The sequence below is a fragment of the Scyliorhinus canicula genome, chromosome 6 (genome assembly GCF_902713615.1).
Source record: "Scyliorhinus canicula chromosome 6, sScyCan1.1, whole genome shotgun sequence".
Lineage (NCBI taxonomy): Eukaryota > Metazoa > Chordata > Chondrichthyes > Carcharhiniformes > Scyliorhinidae > Scyliorhinus > Scyliorhinus canicula.
The window spans coordinates 142,008,741-142,034,298 of NC_052151.1; the positions used below are offsets into that span (position 1 = coordinate 142,008,741).

General features: G+C 46.7%; 1 protein-coding gene across 6 annotated transcripts in view; it reads left to right on the forward strand.

Moving 5' to 3' along the window:
- The window catches only part of LOC119967541 (CYFIP-related Rac1 interactor A), a 335,741-nt gene that overhangs the window by 84,484 nt on the left and 225,699 nt on the right, over positions 1 to 25,558 (forward strand). For all 6 annotated transcript variants that reach the window (XM_038800231.1, XM_038800233.1, XM_038800232.1 and 3 more), the window contains exon 2: positions 18,521 to 18,609. The gene's annotated coding sequence lies outside the window, so the exon portion shown is untranslated. The remainder of the gene's footprint in view (positions 1 to 18,520; positions 18,610 to 25,558) is intronic.

The following is a 25,558-nucleotide window of genomic DNA, read 5'->3' on the forward strand; positions in this document are numbered from 1 at the left end:
CTTTCTGTTTAACTGGCAGGTTATTGGAAACATTATTTTGTTATAGATTGACTAATGTACTTCATATTTATTTTCCAATATTTAAATGCAGTAACAAGGAAATTTTTTACAAACCGTGAAAGCAGACATGGACAGTGCAGCAGGAAGCATTCGATTGACAGTGGGACAATATACAGTATTTTTCTACTCTTGTCTCGCTGGGTGCAAATTCCAAACTTGAGAGAGCTTAGTTTCCATTTCTTGTACCTCTTTAATTTCAGAACTTTGTTCTGGTCAAAAAGGAAACATTTCAATTCATTTGTATAGAAATAGGGAGTGAGAAGAATTAAAAGACCAAAAGATCAATGAAATAAATAAAAATGGACAAATAGAGAATCTATTCTCATATCTGGTAACCACCTTGCTATCACCACAAACGTTGAAGCTGGTTTTCATTGCAAGCTGAAGACTGGAGCAGCTTTTATAGATCTTACCCAAGCCAACGATACTGTTACGGTAGTATGGACTAGTGTTCAAACTTTCCCTGTTGCTGCCATGTGACAAATTATTCGGCTGCTGTGAACACTTTTAAAAAGGAGCGTAGGAACAGGGGTCGGCCATACGGTCCTTGGAGTCTGCTCTGCCATTCAGTAAAATCATGATCGATTTGGCTGTGGTCTCAACTCCACTTTCCTGCCTGTCCTCCAAAACCCTCAACTCTTGTCTATCAAAAATGTGTCTAATTCTCCTTTAATAAATTCAATGACCCAACAATATTGTTGTAACAATTCAGGAAAATGTTTCCAACAGTCAAGCTGATCATGTCCAGTGTATTTCTGGGTTGGTGAGGGCCTTGTTGGCAACCTGGCAATTGCCACTGCCAGATGGCAGGGCTGCCAGGGAACTCCATTGTGTGTGGGGTGAGGGATTCCACTATATTGGGATGCGGCGATGATGGTGTTTGGGGGGGGGAGGGGGGAAGAGTATTGAACCACCGATGTTGGCAATGGTTGTTTGGGTCTACTTTCACTTTGAGATCCCGATCTCTAGGGATGAGGCCCCGGCCCCGCCCGCCAAAGTGCCTCCCTGCTTTTGTTTGGACAAAGTGTTGAGAAAATCTGGCTGTTTCTTTAGGCAGAAAGACACCGGTTTTCAGTCAGAATCTAATGCTTTGCCAACTTTGGGGAAAGTCCGCCCATTATGTGTAACCTTTTCAGCAGTTAAGATTGAGGGTGTTTTTTAAAAAAAATAATTTTTATTGAAAAATGTTGAATTTATACAACAATAACGCACCTTAGTAAAATACCAAAAATAACAATAATATTAACAATCATAAACATTCGCCCCACCTCCATGAACAACACAGCATTTTAACAACCCCCCCCCCCCCCCCCCCCCCCGGGTTGCTGCTGCTATTGACCAAGATAGCTATCTTTGAGCCAGGAAGTCCAGAAAAGGCTGCCATCATTTATAGAACCCTTGTATTGATCCTCTCAGGGCAAATTTGACCCTTTCCAGTTTTATAAATTCCGCCATGTCACTGATCCAGGTCTCCACACTTGGGGGCCTTGCATCCTTCCACTGTAGCAGAATCCTTCGACTGGCTACTAGGGACGCAAAGGCCAGGACACCGGCCTCTTTCGCCTCCTGCACTCCCGGCTTCACCGCAACTCCGAAAATCGCGAGTCCCCACCCTGGTTTGACCCTGGATCCAACCACCCTCGACACCGTCCCCGCCACCCCCTTCCAGAATTCTTCCAGTGCTGGGCATGCCCAGAACATATGGGTGTGGTTCGCTGGACTCCCCGAACATCTGGTGCACCTATCCTCACCCCCAAAGAACCTACTCATCCTAGTCCCGGACATGTGGGCCTGGTGCAGCACCTTAAATTGGATGAGACTAAGCCTCGCACATGAGGAGGAAGAGTTGACTCTCTCCAAGGCATCCGCCCAAGTTCCGTCCTCTCTGCTCCCCGAGTTCCTCCTCCCATTTAGCCTTCAGCTCCTCCACTGACAACTCCTCCACCTCCTGCATTACCTTATAGATGTCAGACACCTTCCCCTCTCCGACCCACACCCCCGAAAGCACTCTGTCCATCGTCCCCTGCGAGGGCAGCAAAGGGAATCCCTCTACCTGTCGCCTAGCAAACGCCTTTACCTGCAAGTATCTGAACATGTTCCCTTGGGGAAGGCCAAATTTATCTTCCAGTTCTCCAGGCCTGCAAACCTCCCGCCAATAAACAGGTCCCTCAATTTTCTGATGCCCGCCCTTTGCCACCCCCTAAATCCCCCATCCTTGTTCCCCGGGATAAACCGATGGTTGCCACCCAGTGGAGTCTCCATCGAGCTCCCTGTTTCCCCCCCTATGCCGCCTCCACTGTCCACAGATTCTTAGGGTCGCCGCCACCACCGGGCTCGTGGTAAACCTCTTAGGGGAGAGCGGCAACGGCGCCGTTACCATGGCACCCAGGCTCGTACCTCGACATGACGCCATCTCCATTCTTTTCCACGCCGCCCCTCCCCCCTCCATCACCCATTTACGCACCATTGACATATTGGCCGCCCAATAGTACCCCAGAAGGTTGGGCAGCGCCAGCCCGCCTCTATCCCTCCCTCGCTAGAGGAACACCCTCTTCACTCTCGGAGTCCCATGCGCCCACACAAAGCTCAAAATACTGCTAGTCACTCTCCTAAAGAAGGCCCTGGGGATAAAGATGGGCAGGCACTGAAAGAGGAACAAGAACCTCGGAAGCACCGTCATTTTGACGGACTGTACCCTCCTCGCCAACGATAATGGCAGCATGTCCCACCTCTTGAACTCCTCCTCCATCTGATCTACAAGTCTGCTAAAATTATGCTTGTGAAGAGTCCCCCAGTCCCTGGCCACCTGCACCCCCAGGTACCTAAAGCTCTCCCCTGCCCGCCTAAGCGGGAGCCTACCAATTCCTTCCTCCTGGTCTCCAGGGTGCACCACAAACACCTCACTCTTGCCTAAATTTAATTTATAACCTGAAAAAGTCCCGAACTCAGCTAGCAACTTCATCACCCCCGGCATCCCTCCCACCGGGTCCGCCACATACAGTAACAGGTCATCGGCATACAACGACACCCTATGTTCCTCGCCACCTCGCACCAAGCCTCTCCACCTCTCTGAATCCCTCAACGCCATCGCCAGCGGCTCGATTGTCAGTGCAGACAACAAGGGGGACAGGGGGCAACCCTGCCCGGTCCCTCGGTAAAGCCGGAAGTACTCCAACCTCCTCCTATTTGTGGCCACGCACGCCATCGGGGCCTCATATATCAGCCGTACCCATCTAATGAACCCTTCACCAAATCCAAACCTCCCCAACACCTCCCATAGGTACCCCCACTCCACTCTATCGAAGGCCTTCTCCGCATCCAGCGCCACCACTATCTCTGCCTCCCCCTCAATCACCGGCATCATGATGACATTCAACAATCTCCGCACGTTCGTGTTAAGCTGCCTTCCCTTCACAAAACCTGTCTGGTCCTCGTGCACAACCCCTGGCACACAGTCCTCTATCCTGGTGGCCAGGATTTTTGCCAGCACCTTAGCATCCACATTGAGGAGAGATATGGGCCTGTATGAACCACACTGCTGGGGGTCCTCGTCCCTCTTTAAAATTAACGAGATCAGCGCCCGCGACATCGTCGGGGGCAAAATCCCCCCTTCCCACGCTTCGTTGCGTGTCCGCACCAGCAAGGGGCCCACTAGGTCCACAAACATTTTATAAAATTCCACCGGGAACCCATCCGGCCCCGGTGCCTTCCCTGACTGCATCTGCCCGATCCCCTTAACTAGCTCCTCCAGCTCAATAGGCCCCTCCACCTTCTCCTCCTGCACCTTCGGGAAAGAAAGCCCGTCAAGGAACCTCTCCATTCCCTTCCTCTCCCCCGTTGGCTCCGACCGGTACAGTTCCCCGTAAAAGTCCTTGAAGACCTCATTCACCTCTACCCCCTTCCGCACCACATTCCCACTCTTGTCTCTCACTCCAGCAATTTCCTTAGCCGCATCCCGCTTGCGGAGCTGATGAGCCAGCATCCTACTCGCCTTTTCACCATGTTCGTACACTGCCCCTTGTGCCTTCCTCCACTGTGCCTCCGCCTTTCTAGTGGTCAGCAAATCAAATTTAGCCTGCAGGCTGCGCCTCTCCCCCAACAATCCCTCCTCTGGTGCCTCTGCATACCTCCTGTCCACCTCCAGCATCTTTCCCACCAGCCTATCCCTCTCACTCCTCTTGCTGTGTGCCCGGATGGATATCAGCTCCCCACGAATCACTGCCTTCAGGGCTTCCCAGACCATCCCCACCTGGACCTCCCCCGTATCATTCACCTCGAGGTACCCCTCAATACTTGCCCGGACCCTCCTACACACCTCCTCCTCCGCCAACAACCCCACACCCAACCGCCACAATGGGCGCTGGTCCCGCACCTCCCCCATCTCCAACTCTATCCAATGCGGAGCGTGGTCGGAGATTGCAATGGCCGAATACTCGGCCTCCTCCACTCTCGGAATCAGTCCCCTACTCACCACGAAGAAATCTATCCGAGAGTAGACCCTATGTATGTGGGAGAAGAAAGAGTACTCGCGTGCCCTCGGCCTCACAAACCTCCATGGATCCACCCCACCCATCTGGTCCATAAACCCTCTCAGTACCTTGGCCGCCGTCAGCCTCCTACCCGTCCTAGAGCTGGACCGATCCAGTGAAGGACCAACACCGTATTAAAGTCCCCCCCCCATGATCAGACCTCCCGCCTCCAAATCCGGGACCCGTCCCAACATACGCCTCATAAAGCCCGCATCGTCCCAACTTGGGGCATACACACTAGCCAGTACCACCTTCTCTCCTTGTAGCCTTTATACGAAAAAGTTCCGTTTTGGGCTCTAAAAAGAGCCGAAAAGTCCGTTTAAAACGGGAGCTCCCAAATGTGTGGCTTCCTACGTCATCGCAGCCACCGGAAGTCCAAGATTGAGGGTGTTGATTTAAAACTGAGGTGGGAACATACTTGCAAATGTTATTTTGTTCAAACTACCAGATAGGAGTGAAACCAGCCCAATTTGTAACACCGATTATAGATATATTTTGTAGCACTTTTGCATATACTTTTTCAATACTTCTCCATTCAATTGGAAACCCAAATGGCAGCTTTCAAGGCACATAGGTATGTACCTCTCAAATATCAGATCACCTATAGGAGAGCATTGTAAAGGACTCACCCAGTATAACTTTTTGTAAAATATATAGAGATGTGCTCATTGCTATCTCTAAAATTTCATTACTGGACAACCTAAAATGGCTGAATCTGTGCCTGCCTGTGACCCTTGAACAAAATAATCTACCTGAGTGTGTTAGAAAAACTTGCAATCATTCTCTGAAGGGCCACCAACAGTACATTGTGGGCTGCATAGACCAAACTCAAAGAGAACTATAGAAAGGCCATCTACTTTTCATAACCCAGGCTGGCCAACAGGTGGCTGCTCATCTGCTAAGACAATGGGCCCCTCAACCTTCCTTTCGACTTTTAATGATGTGATGAATATAGAAATTATTTTCTATTATATTTTATAGTTCTGGCAGTATTGTTATTAAAAGTCTGCGTGCACATTCTCCCCATGACTGCGTGGGTGTCACCCCCACAACCCAAATATGTACAGAGTCGGTGGATTGGCCGTGTTAAATTGCCCCTTAATTGGTAAATTTAAAAAAAGTCTGGGTTAAGGTGTATATATTTATTGCAGAATATCATTAATGAGCCTCTGTCAATGCTGCTGCCACCGCCTTCTCCAGCGTCTGGCTGCCTGGACTACCACCGCCACCACGAGGGCATCTGCCGTGCAGTCCATAATATCATCTATCATTTGATATCTGTCAGGAATTGGAGAGGGTGAGAGATCGACAATCAGTTTTGGCTTCCATCTCGGGACCCTCGGGTCCCCCAAAAGTCCAACACCCTGTTGCCTTTTTTACTCGTTATAAATATGGCAGTCAATAAGGTTGCCATTCTTTGTCTAGATATTGGTGTCGCCAGGTATCAAATAATACCATCACAAGGTTCAACCGGATATCAATCAAAGATCCAACAACCAGTTAGTTAGTTAGAGTTCAGTAATACTGTATTAACACACAAGATTAACTTATACATGCAACATAAACACCACGAGCTAAACTATACCTCACAACTATGACAACCTGTACTTAACTTCAGGCACATGGCTTAGGTCAGAGGAACAGTGGCCTTTGTTCGAACCTGGATCTGCTGGGTCTGGAGAAGTAATTGCTGTTCAGCTGGGTTAATCCGTCTGGTAGCGGGCGTTGAACTTCGACTTGCTTCTGGTCGTGGTGCTGTAGTTGGAGATGGACCTTGCCGGAGCGCCAGGTCCAAAAGAGATCGAACACATGGCAGTGTCTCTCATTATCCTGGGGGGGTTTCGCGCTCTTTTGGATGGTCCTTAGGTTTGGACCCAATTAATTGGGCATTTATCGATTACTGCCTTCGATCTGAGCCAATTAAGGGGCGGGTGCCTTGATAGCTGGGCGTGTCCTAAGCGGTCATTGACCTTGCTGTTTATGCTGCCTGAGTAAAAGGAGTGGCGCCAAAATGTCTGGACTTGTATCGGTTACCTGAGTATCAGTCCTATGTCTTACGGAGATAGGCCATTAAGATGCTAATCAGTTGAGAGTTTTGATGCTGTCTGGATTCTCTGCTCACGAATGTACATGCAGGCCCTGCGCCTGCCTGAATCTTACATTGTCCATATTTTCCTTTAGGCTTTGCGAACGTCCATGTTTCTTGTTGTAAGTGGCCATCCCGGATGGCTACAAACCTTACGTTCCCTGCCATTTCTCAGGATGCCATCCAAGGAGCCGGTTGTGCTGGGGGACCCCGCCCTGCACATGCACCCCTCCTGGCCACAGCAGGGGCCCCCTGGGCATGGGACCTCGGACCACAGACCGCCATTATTTTATTTGAACCTGTTGCAGGTTCTCTCCCCGATCCACACACCCACCCTCTAGTCGCGGGGACTTCCCCAGTGCTGAGGCCCAGCTCTTAGGTGTTTGATTGTTGGCTGCTGCCTCTGTAGTGTTGATACCTCTCTTGTCAGGCAGTCTAATCGGGTTGCCAGGCAGTAACACTCGCCTGCAACATGGCACATCTACCCACGGGAATCCACTTGGGAGTTGTGGAGTGCTTGCATAACTAACACTGCTAATACCCTTTTAGCAATAGCCTTCAGTTGTGCAGCCTGTGGCTGCCATGGTTAATGGTAGTGACCGCCATGATTAATGGTAGTTAAAATGACCTGCACTCATATTACTCTGTCCTGGGGTGTTCGGTGGGATGGACAGGCAGTAGATGATATTCCCCTGTATGGATATACACAATCCAGGGGTGGCATGTTGGACAACCGGGGGCTCCCCCACCTATCCGGAGCACTGGGCAACAGCACTAGTGCCCCAGGGCTGCTTACCCGATTGTGAAGATGGCTACTCGCCCGCAATCCCCACAGCAGCTATTGCTCTAGCTTCACTTCTTCAAATAAGTATGCTAAAGGGCGCCACGTGAACGTTAGCTGGGGAGCTGGTTAGATCACGGGAGGCCATTCGATAGTGAGTCATTCACGTTAATGAGAACGAGATTGGCCTTAATTGGTGGTTATTGGTTTCTCGATCACTGCCTTTGATCTGAGCCAATAAAGGGGCAATTATTGGAATTGGGCCGGTTAGATTGGAAACCAATTGGCATCCAGCACGTTTCCCGATTTTGGCCTTTCCTGCGATCTAACCGATTTGCGAGGATTCGTGCCCAGATGGGACACAGCCCTTAGATCGCACCCAATGTTTTACAAGAAGAATACTTCTTTTATAGAAATAGTTATGTATTTAGGCCAAATGGTGCCTTTGAGCCAAAGAAAAGTGTGTTGTTACTGAGCAGCCAATACGCACTTTCTGAATCAGGAAATTCAGCATGATGTTTGATTGGTTTGCTTTTCTGTATTGAAAACCTTTCTCTCCCATCCGATATATTTTAAACATAAAATACTTGTGTTTTATTACTGTTAAATAACAGAACTGTTGAGTATTTTTTCCCATTACTATAAAATTGATGACTAATTTTTTGAGTGACATCATTAGTGTATCAGGGCCCACAATTATTGTATTATTGTTGTATGTTGAAGATGAATACATCACTGCAAGGGAAATGTGAAGTGGGACCTTAATTGTGTAGATGAAGTCAAACAGAACTCTCATTTACATGGCTGATATGTGGGAGGCATACTGAAATGCCGATTTATATGCAAATATGATATTGACAATGAATGACTGAATATGTGAGCAAGTGGTGGTATGCATGTTTCACATCTATCTCAGGATGCCATCCAAGGAGCCGGTTGTGCTGGGGGACCCTACACATGCACCCTCCCTGGCCACAGCTGGGCATGGGACGTCAGACCACAGACCGCCATTACTTTATTTGAACCGGTTGCAGGTTCTCTCCCCGAGCCACACACCCACCCTCTAGTCGCGGGGATGTCCCCAGTGCTGAGGCCCAGCTCTTGGGTGTTTGTCTATTAGTTGTCTATTAGTGAGTGACCTCAATAGACCAATTGCTAAGAAAATCTGTGATAGTAAATATTGGCTCAGAAAGCCTTCAACATACAAATAGAAATGTTTCTCTTCGTTTCTCATATCCACAACCCCTTCCCGTACCCACACATACACACGAACAGTGCATGTTGTCATGGAAACTCACATTTCAGCAGGCAATTGAACATCGTTTTTTAAAAGATATTCCTTTAGCTGTTTCTGTATTTAGGAGCTATACTGGGGTATGGGAGATGAGAGCACAAGCACACATGTCTTAATTACGTTTTCTGTGAAGGAAGTGCACAACCATTGTAGTCCTCAGCGACTTCCTCATGTCTCTGACCATATAAGGTAAAGAAAAAGAATTTGACCAGAATTAAGTTACGTATCCACATCAACAGCTGCCAAAAAAATATAATTTGTTAGTCTTTGTGTTTCTTTTAAACAGCTTGTTGAAAACAGAATATATTTGATTGTTAAATATCAAGGTGAATTGTGAAGTTACTATATATCAGAAAGTGTGCTGCCATTTGGCACTATGAATTCTAGGAGGGAGAAAATGTGAGTGGGGCATTGGTACTTCTGTACATGGCACTTCAAAGACATGCAGTCAAAAGACCTTTAAATTCTCCCCTCTCTTTCCCACCCACCATTCCATACCCACAGCCCATAAATCCAGAGATCTGTAAAGTATGTTTGACGGTTTTAATAGTCTGTTATGAACTGAAACTAAATCATAGGATTGAGAACGTGAGGGCACAGATTTAAAGTGACTTACAAAAGAAACAAATGTGACGTGAGAAAAGCGAGTGGTTGGGGCCTGGAATGTACTGCCTGGAGGTGTGGTGGATGCAGGTTCAATCAAGGCATTCAAGAAGGTTTTAGATGATTATTTGAAGAATAGAAACAATGTACAGGGAAAAGGCAGCAGAACGGCATTAAACCATGGTGCTCATTTGGAGAGCCTGTGCAGACACAATGAGCTAAATGGCTTCCTTTTGCACCGTAATCATTCTATGATTCGCTGTGATTCTAGTCCAGAGCTTTGGGCTTAGGCAACTGAAGGCACAGCAACCAGTTGTGCAATCAAAATAGAGGCTGATCAAGAGATCAGAATTAGAGGAGTACAGATATATCTTCGAGAGTTGTAGGGCTGGAAAAGGGCGGCGGGTGTGGCCTTGGAAATGTTTGAAAGCATGTTTTGGACCTTAGATAATTTTTTAGCATTCTTGGAGACTCTGTGCCTTTAATCCCAATGATTATTTCAAAAGCTAGTAGGCCTGAATCATTTAAACATATTGGGAAATTCAGGTAGAGCTTTTTAAAAGACTTGTCCAACTTTTTATTGCGAGGGACCACATTTGTTGCTCACTTAATGGATTGATGAGCAAAATTTGGAACAATAAGGTTTGGTATGAAAAAAAGAAACATTCTGCTGAGCAAAAATAAATCAACGTCAAAGCAATAACAAATAAAGATGATCATTCGAGTGTGAGAGGGTGAGGTGTGTGTGTGTGCATTTGTGTCTTGTTTGCCCGCAGTCACACTCACCACCACTCACATATACTCACTCGCACACTCTCTCACTCGCTCGCACGCACTCTCACCCGCTCGCACGCACTCTCACTCGCTCGCACGCACTCTCACTCGCTCGCACGCACTCTCACTCGCTCGCTCGCACGCACTCTCACTCGCTCGCACGCACTCTCACTCGCTCGCACGCACTCTCACTCGCTCGCACGCACTCTCACTCGCTCGCACGCACTCTCACTCGCTCGCACGCACTCTCGCTCGCACGCACGCACTCCTCGCTCGCACGCACGCACTCTCGCTCGCACGCACTCACTCGCTCGCACGCACTCTCACTCGCTCGCACGCACTCTCACTCGCTCGCACGCACTCTCACTCGCTCGCACGCACTCTCACTCGCTCGCACGCACTCTCACTCGCTCGCACGCACTCTCACTCGCACGCACTCTCACTCGCACGCACTCTCACTCGCACGCACTCTCACTCGCACGCACACTCGCACGCACTCTCACTCGCACGCACTCTCACTCGCACGCACTCTCACTCGCACGCACTCTCACTCGCACGCACTCTCACTCGCACGCACTCTCACTCGCACGCACTCTCACTCGCACGCACTCTCACTCGCACGCACTCTCACTCGCACGCACTCTCACTCGCACGCACTCTCACTCGCACGCACTCACTCGCACGCACTCTCACTCGCACGCACTCTCACTCGCACGCACTCTCACTCGCACGCACTCTCACTCGCTCGCACGCACTCTCACTCGCTCGCACGCACTCTCGCTCGCACGCACGCACTCTCACTCGCTCGCACGCACTCTCACTCGCTCGCACGCACTCTCACTCGCTCGCACGCACTCTCGCTCGCTCGCACGCACTCTCACTCGCTCGCACGCACTCTCGCTCGCACGCACGCACTCTCACTCGCACGCACTCGCACGCACTCTCACTCGCACGCACTCTCACTCGCACGCACTCTCACTCGCACACACTCACTCGCACGCACTCTCACTCGCACGCACTCACTCGCACGCACTCTCACTCGCACGCACTGTCACTCGCACGCACTCTCACTCGCACGCACTCTCACTCGCGCACACTCTCACTTGCACTCTCTCTCACTCGCACGCATGCTCTCACTCGCGCGCACTCTCTCTCACTCGCGCGCACTCTCTCTCACTCGCGCGCGCTCTCTCTCACTCGCGCGCGCTCTCTCTCACTCGCGCGCGCTCTCTCTCACTCGCGCGCTCTCTCTCTCACTCGCGCGCTCTCTCTCTCACTCGCGCGCTCTCTCTCTCACTCGCGCGCTCTCTCTCTCACTCGCGCGCTCTCTCTCTCACTCGCGCGCGCTCTCTCTCACTCGCGCGCGCTCTCTCTCACTCGCGCGCGCTCTCTCTCACTCGCGCGCGCACTCTCTCACTCACGCGCACTAACTCTGTCTCTCCTTTTCCCCTCTTCCCATCATTTTTTGCCCCAAGCTCCGATGTCACTCTTTCCCCCCCCCCCACCCCCCCCTGAAAACTTCCTCCTTTATCCGGGAGACTCACAGCTGCCATCACCACCAGTGTTTTGGCATCAAGCTGAAGGGAGCTGCTCTTCCAATTAGAGACAGTCTCCCATATTGCTTCTGCACAGCAAACTAAGGAGAGAAACTGCTTGTGAATGGAGGAGCAACGCTTTGCACAATCTTTGATTTCACGTTGAGGTATTTTGAACACTTGATCTGTCAGTCCGTGGGCCAGATGTGGAGCCATTTCTGGCCACATCTGGCTCATAGGCTGGGAGGTGAGAAAGCCTGATTTTGTACAAAATGTAATGGATATGTAGAAGATAGAAGTCATTCTTTGGACAGTGCCTGTTGACCATGTGTCCGAAACCAGCTACTACTGATACTGAGCTTACAATACCAGGTTAAAGTCCAACATGTTTGTTTCAAACACTAGCTTTCGGAACACTGCTCCTTCCTCAGGTGAATGTCCGAAAGCCAGTGTTTGAAACAAACATGTTGGACTTTAACCTGGTGTTGTAAGACTTCTTACTGTGCTCACCCCAGTCCAACACCGGCATCTCCACTTCTTTATCTCAACACCAAGAGACCTGGGAAGGCTGCAGAAGATGACAGATAAGACAACAGCTGCCGAGAAAGCTTGTGGTATCTTTGCCTGTTAAGAACCATCAATAGTGAGGCTGTCTCAGAATCAGACTCTGAAACTAGCTGCAAGACGCTAAAGTACTAGCCCTGCATCAGAGAATCAACTTCTTAAATATTCTACTGCAGGAAACCTCGCTTCAACTTTAAATCATCGGAGGCGAGTGTGTAATGGGTGTTTATTTTTGGGGTTGTGGTATTTGTTGCACTTACATTTTAAGTGTTGTGAATAAACGTTTATCCTTTCTTTTACATTAAGATTGCAGAAAGGCCTGGTTGTGTCTGTTCTTTAATGACACAGCACTCAAAAGGATTAAAGCACTCCTTCTCAAAAATGCACCTTACTGCAGTCAGTCAAGAGGTGAGAAAAGGGGTAAAATTATCCTGCAGCTTTCCTGGTCTGTAACAATATTGGTTTAAACTTGCAATGCAGCTCACAGGGTTCCATAGTAGAATATACTTCTGTGAGTGAGTATGTGATATTGCATTAATTTGGGTCTAACTTGGACTCTAAACATGTCTGTCTATCTCCGGGATGGGCAAACTTTTCCGTGCAAGGGCCACATTCAGAAATTCACAATTTTAAAGGGCCGTATAGTATATTAAGTAAAATAATTAATATTTAAAATAGCTAAAATAAAAGGTTTTTAAAGAAAAAAAAACAATTAATTTTTATTAATTAATATTTTAAAGTAAAAACTTTACATGAAACACATTTATTTGAAAAACAAAGTAACTCAGTTTAAAGAAAAAAAAGCAATTAATTTTTATTAATTAATATTTTAAAGTAGAAACTTCACATGAAACACATGTTGTGCCGAGCAATGATCACCCTACTCAAGTCAACGTATCCACCCTATACCAGTAACCCAACAGCCCCCCCCCCCCCCCCCCAATTAACCTTAAAATAAATAAAAAAAGAAAATTTTTTTAAGCAAATTTTTTATTTTGTTTATTTATTTTTTATGACTTGATCTTGGTGGGCCGCATAAAGACCTTTGGCAGGCCGCATGCGGCCCGCGGGCCGTAGTTTGCCCACCCCTGGTCTATCTGGTATTTTGTCCCCAACTGGACGCTGTTAGTCTAAAATTTAATAGCTAAATACTGTTCCCAGAACATGATACATCCATAGAGCAGAAATGTGCTTTTCTCTTTTGTGATAATAGCACTCGCTTGGGAATTATGTGATTATATTAACTATGGACTGGGCACTCTCATCCCAATATTTTCTGATTTAATGTTTATATTGTTGGTTTTTAATGGAATTGGGGGCTGGTTTAGCTCACTGGGCTAAATCGCTGGCTTTTAAAGCAGACCAAGCAGGCCAGCAGCACTGTTCGATTCCCGTACCAGCCTCCCCGGACAGGCGCCGGAATGTGGCGACTAGGGGCTTTTCACAGTAACTTCATTGAAGCCTATGATTCGTGACAATAAGCGATTTTCATTTGGATACTTCTGCTCACCTTTATGTACTATAGATCAAAGGCAACAAATGTAGATCATGGTTGCTAATTGGAGTGGAGTTTGGGGTTCTGAAATAAAGGAGACCAAAGGAGAAGATAGTGGCCAGAGTGAGATTATTGCCGCTGAGTTGGTCTCTGAATCATTACAATTCACAAACAATTGCATGGATACAATACTTTTAAAATTTTGTTTGCGAGATCTACTTGGGAGTCTGGAAAATATCTGCTCAAGTCACAAGTGCACAAAATGTTACACTGAACTGCACAGGATAGTTATAATAATTGTAATATTTAACAACTAGTGCAATCTTCAGATATTTTTAATCAACATTCCAAGTCCTGTATCCCAATAATTAGTGGCAGGCGAGAAGGAGGAGTTTCTTTCTCCCTCCCGCCAAGCTATCTCTTTTGCTGGGAATTAACCACTTGTTACCTGTATAAAGAAATAATTGATCAGTGTTTGCTCAAACGTGAATTGAATGTCGTGTGTAGAATGTGAAATGAATACACTTGAACGGATACATCACTGTTGCCCGATAGGTGAGTAAGATTCATCATTTAGTGCAATGCTGAAACCTAGGGGTCCCAGTTCTTTGGAATGAGCTGAATTAACAAATTGGGGAAGTGTAGTTCATTTGTGCTCTAATTCTACCTCTTGTGCATCCTCAATTTTGGTTGCTCCGTCATCGGTGCCTGTGCCTTCAGTTGTTACGTGAATTGGACATTCTGAATTCTCCCTGTGTACCTGAACGGGCACCGTAGTGTGACAACTGGGGCATTTTCAGAGTAACTTAATTGCAGTGTTAATGCAAGCCTACTTGTGACACTAATAAAGATTATTATAATAATTATTGTCGAAACCAGGCTTTTGCAGAGTGGAGGATCGCAATCTGCGGGTGGGTCGTGTGTGTGTGTTGGGGGTGTGTGTAAAACGGGTCGGGGTGTTTCCCCAAAGGTCGTGGCTCGCTTCTCTCTGCAGCCATCAGCCAACATCGGCATTGAGCCTGAGAATCGATGCACCCTGAAATGTATCCTAGCTACAGCGTAAAGCATTATACACAATGTAGTCCCCGACCACAAGAGGCAACAGTGAGAAGGTCAGTGTGCCCTGCACGTATCCTTGGCGCCAAGTGGATTATACATGCGTGCTTTTAGTGCTATTTCAGTTGGAGATGAGCTTCTTTTACTCGTGAGCAAGAGGATTGTTGCCATTGGTCATATTGTTACAAGAAGGTGACGATCAGAGACACTAATAGACAATGTGCCTAGTGGCTAGGATCTCACATCAGAATCTGCTGGAGAGAACTGCTCCAGAGAATCCACGACAGGGCAGAGCAGTGCTATTGTTAGCTCTGCACAGAGCATCACGCCGTCTGGTGAACAGCCTACAAAAAAAAACTAAAATCCGGAACAAAATAGTATAAAGATGATTTCTTGAGGAATGGTTTTGTTACTTGTGCCAAAGCAAAACAGGATGCAAAGCCCATGTGTGTTGTATGCAGGGAAATAATGGTAACAGAGTTTAAAACCCTTGAAATTGCAAAGGCATTTGAAGATTAAGCATGGCAATCTCGAGAACAAACCTATTGACTTTTTCAAAGGATGCAGTCAGAACGTAAATCATCAGCTCAAAACCGTGGCATAAATTTAACATTGAGTGACAAAGCGCAATAAAAATTTTTTTTTACAGCACCCAATTAATTTTTTTCTATTTAATGGGCAATTCAGTGTGTCCAATCCACCTACTCTGCACATCTTTGGGTTGCGCAGGCGAAACCCACGCAAACACGGGGAGAATGTGGAAATCCACACGGACAGTGAACCAGAGCCGGGATCAAACCTGGGATCTTGGCGCCATGAGACTGCAATGTTAACCACTGTACCACCGTGCTGCCCCGACAAAGTGCACTTAACCTCTTGCATAGTAGCTTACTGTGTAGATAAAGAGAAAATTCCCTATACTGTTACAGAGAGATTAATTCTTCCTGCCTCATGAGACATGGCTTCCATGGTCTCAAATGAGAAATTCAGTTGAAAAACTGAAATGCATCCCCCTTAGTGATAACACAGTGGCTCGCCAATTTCATGATACTGTTGAGAATTCAGAAGTACAGCTTTTTTTTTTAAAGTTAGCCCAGGAGTTCGCAGTACAACTGGATAAAAGTACAAACGTTGGATTGTGCAACCTTGCTTGTATACGTTAGGTTTATTTAGCACAAAGAATTTGTTGAGGATTTGCTGTGCTGCTTGACATTACCAACCAGCACGACTAGCGCACGGATCTTTGAAGCATTGAATAGTTACGTGATTGAAAAGTGCGGGCGTGGCTGGTTAGTTGCAGAGGAATCACAAGCGATGGGGCAGCCAACATGTCATTGGAAAAACAGCAGAGCTACAGACCGTATGTTATAGGAGCAGAATTGGGCCATTCGGCCCATCGCGTCTGCTCTGCCATTCAATCATGGCTGATATGTTTATCATTCCCATTCTCCTGCCTTCGCCCCATAACCCCTGATCACCTTATTAACCAAGAACCTATCTATATCGTAAAGACACCGTGATTTGGCTTCCACAGCTTTCTGTGGCAAAGAGTTCCACAGATTCACCACGCTGTGGCTGAAGAAATTCCTCATTATCTCAGTTTTAAAAGATTGTCCCTTCAGTCTGAGGCTGTGCTCTCGAGTTCTGGTCTCTCCTACCAGTGGAAACATATTCTCCACGTCCACTCTATCTAGACCTCTCAGCATTCTGTAAGTTTCAAAGAGTTCCTTCGTCATCCTTCTAAACTCCCATCGAGTACTGACCCAGAGTCCTCAACCTCTCTTCATATGACAAGCCCTTCATTCTGGGGATCATTCTTGTGAACCTACTTTGGACCCCTCCAAGACCAGCACTCCTCGCTTAGATACAGGGCCTTTTTCCGGATCGTTAATGTATATCGTGAATAGTTGTCCCAGCACTGACCCTCGTGGAACACCACTGGTCACCAGCTGTCATCCTGAAAAAGACTCCTTTATCCCACTCTCTGCCTTTTACCAGTCAGCCAATCCTCTATTCATGCCAGTACTTTGCCCCTAACACCATGGGCTCTTTTCTTATTTTGCAGGCTCCTGTACGGCACCTTGTCAAAGGTTTCTGGATATCCAAATAGATCACATCCATTGGCTCTCCTTTGTCTAACTTCTTTGTTACCTCAAAGAATTTAACAGATTTTTCAGGCATGACCTCCCCTTGACTAAACCGTGCTGACTCACCCCTATTTTACCATGCAGTTCCAAGTACTCTGCAATCTCATCCTTAATAATGGACTCTAAAATCTTACCAAGGACCAAAGTCAGGCTAATCGGCCTATCATTTTCCAATTCTGCCTTCCTAACTTCTTAAAACAGGGGTGTTACATTTGCCATTTTGCAGTCTCTTGGGACCCTTCCTGACTCCAGTAATTCCTGAAAGATTACCATCAATGCCTTCACTGGCAGCACGGTGGCACAGTGGGTTAGCCCTGCAGCCTCACGGCGCTAAGTTCCCAGGTTCGATCCTGGCTCTGGGTCACTGTCTGTGTGGAGTCTGCACATTCTCCACGTGTTTGCGTGGGTTTCGCCTCCACAACCCAAAGATGTGCAGGTTAGGTGGATTGGCCACGCTAAATTGCCCCTTAATTGGAAAAAATGAATTGGATACTCTAAATTAAAAAAAAACAATACCTCCAGCATCTCCTCAGCTATCTTTCAGAACCCGGGGGTGTACTCCATCCAGTCCATAACCATCCAGTTACAAGGATTAAGCATACAGCTGGTCGGGTCATTGTTTGCAATGATTGCTTTATTCACCGCGAGGCATTAACATCAAAAGGAATTCCATCGATCTTGTATGTTGAAAGGAATCGTGAAATTTGTGAATTTTATTAAACGCAGCGCACTCAATCCAGGCTTTTCGACGGTCGGTGTTCCAAAAAGAGGGCCGAGCACACACATTTATTATTCCACACAGATGTATGTTGGCTGTCAAGGGGACAGGTGCTTTGCAAAATTTATGAATTGAGGTGTTAAATCCACACTTTCCTCCATGAGACGTCATCCCCTCTGGCAGATTCATTGGTGATCACAGTTTAATGCTAAGAATGTATACCTGGTGACATCTTTTCAATTCTAAACGAACTGAACCTAAATTGCAAGAGAAGGATGATGGTTACAAATAGATGCTTTTCAAATATTATTGAAAGTTTGGCAATTTTGAGTAAAAGGCCAAAACTACTACTTGTTCCCCACACTGCCACAGCACATCGAAGAAAACAATGTTAGTAAGACAACTGTCAGTAGACTGACCAGCCTTATTCAGTCGCACCTCGCTATGCTGATGGAACAGTTTTTGTTGCTGTCATACTTTGTTCTGTATGTGAAGCACCTTGGGACGTTTCAATATGTTAAAAATGCTACAGTAATATAAGTTGTTGTTGTATCAGTAACCCTGAGCTAGGATTGGAATTACCTGTGATACCTCCTCATGGTGAAATAACCTCCCTGCGTTCCCTCCTGTGACACTCTCACACCAAATTGCCACTGGGACTAGCTCTGAAGGGTGTTGATGCCAATATGTCAGTTTAGGCAATGCCTACAGGAGAAATATATGACAAATAAAAGTTTAAAATTCATTATGACTTTAAAGTGATTTGAAGAAACACTACTCCTTTTAGTTTGAAGCATTTTTTTATTTTGGAAGTTTTAAAAAACCTTTTGTGAAGCAGAACAGTAAGATTTTGTTTTTTCATGTGTCTTATGCAACAGGTGCAGAACTGTTTCTGTTGAGTGCGATACTAAAAGTAAACTGTGCCAGGAAGTGGTGCGGCCAAGATCCACTCATGTTTTGAACTAAGGTATGCCGCATTTTAATTTTTCAAGCCAATAATCGGTCCAAATGTTCTGCATTACGGGGATGTTGTGGGCTCATGAAATGCAGTATGTTTACTGTAACATACATTGTCTATCCCCTGGCTCAATCAATTCATTGCTTAAATTTTGTTGATTTTATTGTATTGCTTGAAAGTTCTTTCATATTTGACCTGGAGCCAAAATCAAGTTTATCTGCAACCTGTCAAAATAACCAACAGCATTCTGTTTTCATCTCTTTCACCTCATATGGAGCTCTGCCATGTCTGCTCTGCGAAAATCACCATGGTAATAATGAAGGCACCACTACATTACATATAATGTGGTGTAATGTAGTTATATAATGTATTGCTGCTGTCCATGTGAGACAAATCATTCCTGCTTTAAATTGAAAACTGTTTCATGTTAAGATGGTTTCCAGGCTAACAGGCCCCTGCTGAATTCCTCTTCTTCATAACTCAGTATATTGCTATCCTTCTTACTCCTATTGCTTACAATCTTCTACCCTGCATAATAGAGAGAGATTTTAGCCCAATCTGTATGTTCAGCTACCTGGATACAGCATATTGGCACTTCCGACACTGTATCCCCATGCTTTTTAAATTATATACTGTTTGTGACAGCTTGAATTCTGCTCACATTTGATTTCCCTAATTCACCTTCCATTAGGACTTCATTATTTTTAGTGTTAAAGATGGAATTACAATGTCTGCATAGCTGCTGTCCTTCCACTCTTCAAGCTTGAAGCAAACTTATTTAAGTACACACGGCGGGATTCTCTCAGCCCGGGGCCGCACCGGAGAATCCCCACGACCGGCGTGAATTGCGCCACACCACCCAACGACGGCATCTGCAGAGAACCGCGCCATTGGCGCCGGCATGGTTGGCGCGGTGTCAGTCGGGGGCCGCTCTTCGCAGCCGGCCCGCCGAGCGGCCGTTGTTTTAAAAAAAAACCCGTGTCCCGCCGCCGCCGTCCACACCTGCTCTCAGCCGGCGGGAACTCAGCGTGGAAGGGTCGGGGAGCGGCCTGTGAGGAGGGTGGGGGGGGGGGGGGGGGGGGGCTCCGATGTGGCGTGGCCCACGATCGGGGCCCACCAATCGGCGGGCCAGCCTCTCTGGCTGGGGGCCTCCTTTCTTCCACGCTGGCCCCTGTAGCCCTGCGCCATGTTGCGTCGGGGCTGGCGCGTTGAAGGGAGCCACTGCACATGCACGCGTTGGCACTGATGCCACTGCGCATGTGCGGATCCCGCGGCGGCCAGTTCACGCTGGAACGGCGTGAACTGCTCCAGTGCCGTGCTGGCCCCTGTAGGGGCCAGAATTGCTGATCCTGAGGCTGTGTTGACGCCGTCAGGAAACGCGATGGCGTTTCCGACGCCGTCAGCACTTAGCCTCAGGATCACAGAATCCCGCCCACAGTGTCCACGTCGCACTGCAGCCCTTAACCATTGGGTTGCACTTAAGCGTGCTGATGACTTCCTGGCTTCACCCTGAAGCTATGTGGGGTCCTGGGTAGAAATATGCTGCCCATTGGTCAAATCTTATTTCCTGCTGGTTTTTTGATTTCACTGTTACCTTCACTTTGCTGCTGCATTTAACTGAGAATATTCTCTGCTGAACTTCCTCTGTTGCATTACTTGGCTTACTTCCACTGACTTGTGGTGTGTTCCACATTTCTACTTAAGTTCAAGGGTCACAATTTGAATTTTTATGCCAAACAATTTAGCTGTTTATTGGGAGATCTGAGTGGACTACATAAACCAGTATTATAACCTGTTCTCCTATGCCAAAATTGCTCACTATTTCAAGATCATCCTGGAATGCAAAGATAATCCCTGGCTTCTCTTAAATGCAAACAGTCTTCTCAAGCCTCTTCCCTACACCTTCACCTCGAGTAAGAGGCATGAAGAGTTCATGCAATTTGTTATATTAGTTGTTTGTAATATGTCTTTACTCTTTGCTTTACTTCCTGAATGGTCTGATGGTTAGATTCTAAAGAAACTACCAATCTTAAGTTCAAAGCAAAATAGGTTTGATGAATAATAAATTAAATGTTGAGTTTGTTCACTCTTACAGAACTATAATTAGTAATTCAGAATAAGTATTAACTATATTTAACTACACATGTTAACTATGCTATTATCTCTCTCTAGCTGCTATCTAGTCACTCCTGGTTCGAAGAGACCCAAGATACTTTGAGTTCACTTATTTATTCATGAATTAAGTACTGCCATCTGATGGTTGTCTTACACTATGATGTCGTCATTAACTCTTTATATACCATCACGTATACATATCACTACAGACTTATTTGTCACTTAACTTTGAGATTACCCGTTTGGTTACCTCTGTGGTCTCCTTCCCTTCCCCTCGTCTGCCAGGCCAAACTTGTGCTAAGGTTCCTATAATAGTTCCCTCTTATGGTCATTTGTGTATGTGTGTCTGTAAATCAAACCAAATTAAACTAGTTTGCTTTTGTAACAGACACCATGTTGTATGGATGAAGGCTTTTGTTTTGTGAAGATATCAGAATTCCTCCCTTCCCTAGCCCTGAGCTTGCATCTGTCTCTAGCTTTCCCCTTAGCTCCCCGAATAATCTAAACTCCAAATTCATTCTGTACCCAAGACCCACTCCAGCTCTGTGGGCAGCACGGTAGCACAGTGGTTAGCACAGTTGCTTCACAGCTCCAGGGTCCCACGTTCGATTCCCGGCTTGGGTCACTGTCTGTGCGGAGTCTGCACGTTCTCGCCATGTCCGCATGGGTTTCCTCCGGGTGCTCCGGTTTCCTCCCACAGTCCAAAGGTGGATTGGCTATGCTAAATTGCCCTTAATGTCCAAAACGGTTGGGTGCGGTTACGGGGATAGGGTGGAGCTGTGGGCTTAAATGGGGTGCTCTTTCCAAGGGCCGGTGTAGACTCGATGGGCCGAATGGCCTCCTTCTGCACTGTAAATTCTATAACTATAACCCTATTCCCACCAATCTGCTGCTACCAAATTCCCTCTCGGGTTGCTTTGTCAGCTGATATTATTAACTGTAACATCTTCTCTAACTTACTCCTATTCATATATGTTGTTGTCATCATCCTGCTCCTCAAAAAAAACCTCATGCTTACCCCCTAGGTCTTTGCAAACTACTGACCCAAATTTCCTTTCCTCTCCAAAACCATGCTTTTGTCTCAAATCTATACCCATCTTTTCCTTATCTCCAAGTTTAAATTCCTCTACTTTTGTTGCTGCTCATGTTATAATGTTGAAATAGCCTTTATCAAAGTCAAAAAAGACACCCTAGGTGACCGTGACAAAAGTAAACTATGCCTCTTCACCCTTCTTGATCTGTCTGCAGTCTTTTATCACAGTTAACAATATCATCATTATCTTCCATGAATAGCACTAACTTCACTTGGTTCTGTTACTATTTATCTAGTCTTTCTATAGAATTCCTGCAGTGCAGAAGGAGGCCATTCGGACCATTGAGTCTGCACCAACCCTCTGAATGAGCATCCTAGGCCCACTACCCCGCTCTATCCCCGTATCTCACTTAACCTGCACATCTCTGAACACCAAGGAGCCATTTAGCATGGCCAATCCATCTAACCTGCATATCTTTGGACTGCAGGAGAAAACCAGAGCACCCGGATGAAACCTAGACAATGGGAGAATTGGAAACTCCACACGGTCACCCAAGGCCAGAATCAAACCTGGATCTTTGGCGCTGTGAGGCAGCAATGTTAATCACTGTACCGTCATGCTGCCTAATGCCGTCCCAATGACCCGCACACATTGCCAGGAAATTTTCTGTAATGGCTTCTCTTCTTGCTTCTACTTGGTTACCTCTGGAATACCCAAAGATCCTTGCCCCACCCCCCTTCTATTTCTCATTTACATGCTGTTCAGTGCATCATCGTTGTCTGCAAACTCAGCAGGTTCCATGTGTGCACTGATGACATCCAGTTCTGCAGCAGTATTACCCCTCTCAACCTCTTCACTGTTTCTGATTTTGCATGCTGCTTTTCCAAAATCCATTATTGGATGAGCATAAATTTCTTCCAACTAAATATTGACAAACTGAAGCCATCGTCTTTGGCCTGCACTAAAACCTCCATTCCATAGCCACCAACTTTATTGTTTTCTCTGGCCACAGCCTAGGTTGAACCAGTCTGTTTGCAACCTAGCTATCATATTTGACCCTGAGTTCAGCGTCTCGTCCTATATCCTTTCCATCACTGAGACCATTTATTCTCACCTCTGGAACATCGCCTGTCTATGTTGTTATACTCTTGGTGAAGACTTGGAAAATAAATTCAAACTCCAATTTCTTAACTTAAGAGTTATGACCCTGCAAAGATTTACATTTTAATCAAAAACTATGCTATTTTTAAAAAAGTAATGCTATTAAATAATGTTGGGGCCTGGATTTTTGCCACAGAGTAGCTCACCCGTTTGGTAAAAATTGCACCAAAACAAAGCTTTTCCCATCTATGTGGGAGTGGGAATGGAATCAGACTGGGGTTTGTGCATTTAATTCACCAGCTCCTTTCACTGAAGGGGGATATTGGAAGAACAGGGGTGTAAAATCCAGAATGTGCAGTTTAGATAAAGTAAAAAGAGGCCTCGAAACATTAAAAAATAGGAACTGGAGTAGGCCATTCAGTACAATCGTAGCTGACCCTCTATCTCAACACCATGCTCCATTCGTCCTTGCACTCGCATTTGGCGAAGCAAACCTTCCAACTCTTCTTCAACACCTCACTATGCTCAAGTATGAATCTCACTGTTCTCTTGTTTAGTGACTGTAAACCATATGTACAACTGGGCCGGAACCTTACAGCTGTTCATGCCGGTGGGATCTTCCGGCCCTGCTGACGTTGCACCCCCACCATGGATTTCATGGCGATGAGGGGTGCATTCAGTTGGAAACCCAGGGACATCAACAGGACCAGAAGATCCTGCTACTGGCCAAAGGCGGGCTGTGGTAAATCCCACCCCTGGTTCCCAGAAGCGCTCTGCTACTGGTTCCAGCTGCACTACAGCTCCGAATCTAGTCTTCACTGACTGTTTCTGTGAGAAGTCACATAGATGAAACCCAAATCCGCTCTCACCAGAAACCTCCCTTGAATCTATCCATGCACCTGGCATGTCCTGGATGGAGATTAAAACTAATTTTCTCCAATTCTCAAATTGTCCCTTTGTTCTGGGAAACCCTATGTACAATTTCAACCCCTTATTGAGATAACTGTATACAACTGGGAAGTGCAGAGAAAGTAGTCAATTGTTTAGTTGCTAATACTCCTCGTTATTATTGTCCACAATTAACATATGTCACCCATTGATTTCCAATTACTTTTTGTTCTGTTCACCAGTTTCTCAAACCTGGGACGGGATTCTCCGACCCCCCCCCCCCGCCGTATTTTTGGGTGGGGATTGTGCCGCACTGGTCGCGGCCCCCCTGACAATTCTCTGGGCCCCCATGGGCCAAGAGGCCACATTTTATCGGCCAGTCCTGACGGCGGGGTTGACATGGTCCATCCCGCTGGGACCTGGCTTGGAGGGCGGCGGGCGGAGTCCTTGCGGGGGAGGGGGGGAAGCACTGGCCTGGCCGTGATCGGGGCCCACCGATCTGCAGGCGGGCCTGTGCCGTGGGGGCACTCTCTTCCCTCCGCGCCGGCCTCTGTAAGGCTCCACCGTGGCCGGCGCGGAGAAGAAACCCCCTGCGCATGTGCCAGAACATGCCGGCGGTTCTGCGTATGAGCCGGCCCATGGGGCCAACACCACTGGCACCGGCCCATGGGGCCAACACCACTGGCACCGGCCCCGGAAGTGCGTAGCATTCCACAACTTCCGGGCGGCCTGATGCCAGAGTCATTCGCGCCACTCTTGGCGGCAGCGTCGGCCATCCCGCCAATTGTGGGAGAATCCCGTCCCACGTGTTTTCATTCATTCTACATTTAAAAATTTGAATCCTCAATCTAAAAATTATACTCCTAAAATCAATATGAATCATAAAACGTGATATTTGTAATACAGTCCCTGTGTCAGCTTACATGCGCTGAAACCCTCAGTCACATTGTAAAGACCCTTCCTGTTGATTCCCTTATTTCGCATTTGTTTTACTTTGTCTTATCATTTTGATCCATGGATATTTAGTGGCCATGCACCTTTATGTCAAGCAGAGTAAGTGAGGAACTCAAAAGTTGCAAAATAGCACACTGTGCTTTTGGAGATTTCGCTTTTGAAGAGCAGAGCTCAAACTTTCTAGCACCCGAGAGATCGGAGGGATTCAGTTCGAATAGTTGGCTGGTAGCATTGAATTGGCCAAAGGCCTAATTCTGCCCAGTGACGGGGTTATTGGGTCCGGTGCTATGTCTTTTCGTCCGACGTCATTTCGTCCAACGACACTTCGTCCACGTCTTTTGGTCCAACGTCTTTTTGTCCGCCCGTCTTTTGGTCCAACGTCACTTCGTCCAATTATCCAATTACAAATAGTTTAATTTAGTTTTTCAATGTTACTGCTCAAGGATCCTCTCCATCTATTTCGCCTCTTGAGGTGGAGTTCTGCATTTGTGCTGCTTGATCTTCAGACATTATTAAGATAAGCTGCAGGATATTCACCCATGTATGCTCCAGCGTGATGAGAGCCATTGTATCTGATGGAATATTTGATCATTTCAGACCTGTAATGTCAGAACCCACTGCCAACCAGAGGTTTTAATCACTCGACGAAAATCGAGTTGAAATCTGTTTCTTTCAGAACTGCACTCATTGTCTAAATCCAATTAGACTCCCACTTATATCTGTGTCTGTCGGAATTGTAGAATATCAAATCATCTTGTCCTCTCCCCATTATTCTCTCTCGGGTACAGTTCTGGAAATCTAACTTTTAGGGAATTTCGGGAATTTACAATTTACATCAATTTTAAGTAATTTCGGGATATTCTACA